This window comes from Periophthalmus magnuspinnatus, chromosome 10 (assembly GCF_009829125.3).
Source record: "Periophthalmus magnuspinnatus isolate fPerMag1 chromosome 10, fPerMag1.2.pri, whole genome shotgun sequence".
Taxonomy (NCBI): Eukaryota; Metazoa; Chordata; class Actinopteri; order Gobiiformes; family Gobiidae; genus Periophthalmus; species Periophthalmus magnuspinnatus.
In genome coordinates this window covers 13,173,515-13,176,398 of record NC_047135.1, presented here as the reverse complement: position 1 = coordinate 13,176,398, position 2,884 = coordinate 13,173,515, and positions in this window count along the sequence as shown.

Here is a 2,884-nt window from a genome sequence, read left to right as displayed (position 1 = left end):
TTTTTTCTAATCCAAATGTTTTTTATTTTTTGTTCAATATGAATTCAGACTGTATTTTCTGCTTATTGTAAATGTGTTCATTACTTTATATGTAAACGTCTGTAAGTAACATTTGTTCTGTCAATATATTTATTTATTTATTTATTTATTTATTTATTTATTTATTTATTTATTTATTTATTTCAGGGACAGTGCATATTAATCAACATCTCTGTAAATATGCCAGAATTAGCCAAAGGCTATTTTTCATCCATCGTCCCTTGACAGCAGATACTGTCCACCTAAAAATACCTAAAAACAAGAGTAAAAATTACAATACAATAAATACATAGAAAACAGTCGAGAAATATTACATAAAATGGCAGACTCACAACAATCATTCAACTATACACCACCACTCATAAAGAAAGCACATACATACACACGCACACACACACGATAATCGCACACAGACACAGGGCAAGAGACCAGCAGGGGCAGTGACAGTGGATAAAGTCAATGTTCATAGATCTGGTTTGCATTTATACAAAATAAAACCTCTGTACATAGATCAACAAACAAAATGTGTCTACTGCTTTTGTAAGAATCTCACATTACATATATTGTAATTTTAAAGGTATTAATATATCTGTAAATAAATTGCAAAAAAAACAAAAAAAACAAAAACAATTCCTCTAGTGCTTTTCTCAGCATTTTTTATTATATTTATGCACAAATTAAGGGCTTTCTTGGAATATTTATTGAGATATCCTCATTAGCAAACACTTTTTGGCATTTTAATTTTAATTTCTAACATATGTATTTCAATAGGTTTTTTTTGTTTGTTATTTTCGATTACCATGGCAACATACTTGCAAATACAGATATGTTCTCATTGCCTTTTTTGTTCAGTATTGCAAGACGGATGTCAGTGCCAAATTTGATTTGTCTACAATAAACAAAATATGGTGGCATCTTTCAAAGTTTCAAGGGGCCAGTGTAGAACAGTTTTATATCATATCTATACAAGTTTAACATCGCTATGTTCAGGTCATCAATGCACACAAATTGGGTCTGGCTCAGTTCGACATCACCTATGAGAAATACAAACGTTTTTAATCTTTTATTAAAATTTTAATTTTTGTAGGTTTGAAAACATTTGGCCTCTTCTTCCATTGGCAGTTATTTTGACTTTTTAAGGGGGCGCCATGGAAACGTTTTTCATCTTTTTTAATTGTGCTTTTGGATTACTCCTTCTGTTGGGAAACTTGAATTTTAGGCCAGGATTAATGTAGTGCATCTATTTAGTCTACAACAAAGTCCAGTACTCTGAACCCCATTCATTTCAATGACATATTTTTTTATGGTACCACAGAAACATGGTTGCAAGTAGATGTATTTTCTCATTGGCTTTTTTGTTTAGTTTGCCAAGCCAGATGTCCATGCCGAATTTCCAATGTTTATGACAAAGTAATTTTTTTCGATCCAATTTGAAAGTTCAAGGGGGCGCTGTGCATCAATGTAATGTCTCACCTATGTAAATTCTATACCACTGTGTTCAGATCAAAATTTTAAACAAAATGTATATTAATGCCGGGAAATAGGACACTGCATGTTTGAGTTACACGCAAATTAATATTTAAACAAATGACAGTTTTGTTTGCAGGCTGGCCACACCCAGATTTTATGACTTTGAAAAATCCAACAGCATCGAATATAATCCCACATGGGTCTAGTTCATTTTGACCCATTTCACAGTTTCTTGAATGAAAATCCACAGCGTCAAAAATGCAAATGCGAGAGGTAAAATTTTTAAATAATTGGGTTCCGCCCACAATGGCCGACTCCCTGTATGGTTTAGGGTGGGGTCATAATATATTTTTTTACTTGTCTTGACATCTTCTATGTTTGTACCAAATTTCATTTGTCTACGATGAAAAAGGTCTCTCATTGCCGTAATGTATTTCAAATTTTGAGGTGGCGCTATTGAGTCATTTTGAAACATTAATTTTTTTGAATATCAAAACACACATTTTTTTGCCAATCTTGAATTTTAGGCCATAGTTTGATGAGTGTAGAGCATCTATTTAGTTTACGACAAAGTCCAGTACTCTGAACCCCATTCATTTCAATGACACATTTATTATGTTACCACGGCAACATAGTTGAAAATAGAGGTATGTTCTCATTGACTTTTTTGTTCAGTATGATGAGAGGAATATGTGTACCAAATTTCCATGGTCTATGACAAAGTAATAATTTTTCATCCCAGTTATCCACAACCCATGTATTTCAATGAGAAATGTCAGACGTTGCCATGGCAACACTTTTGAAACTAAAGGTATGGTGTCTTTGACTTTTTTGTTCAATATAGCAATATGGATGTCCATGCCAAATTTTAAATGTTTATGTCAAAGTAATTTTTTTGGTCCAATTCAAAAGTTCAAGGGGGCGCTGTGGAGCAATTTATTGTCTGACCTGTGTAAATTGTACATCTATGTGTTCAGATTAACAATTTGAATAAAAAAGTATATTCCTGCCGGGACATAGGACACTAACTGTGTGAGTTACACGCCTTTAAAACATTAAAAAAACGTCTTCTTTCTTTGCAGGCTGGCCACACCCACATTTTATAAAATAGAAAATTCCAAAAGAGTTGCTTATAATCCCACATGGGTCTAGTTCATTTTGACCAATTTTCATCTTTCTTGAATGAAAATCCGAGGCGTAAAAAATTCAAATGTGAGAGGTAAAAATTTGGAAAAATGGGGTTCCGCCCAAAATGGCCGACTTCCTGTAGGGTTTAGGGTGGGGTCATAATATAATTTTTTACTTGTCTTGACATGTTCTATGTTTGTACCAAATTTCATTTGTCTACGATGAAAAAGGTCTCTCATTGCCGCAA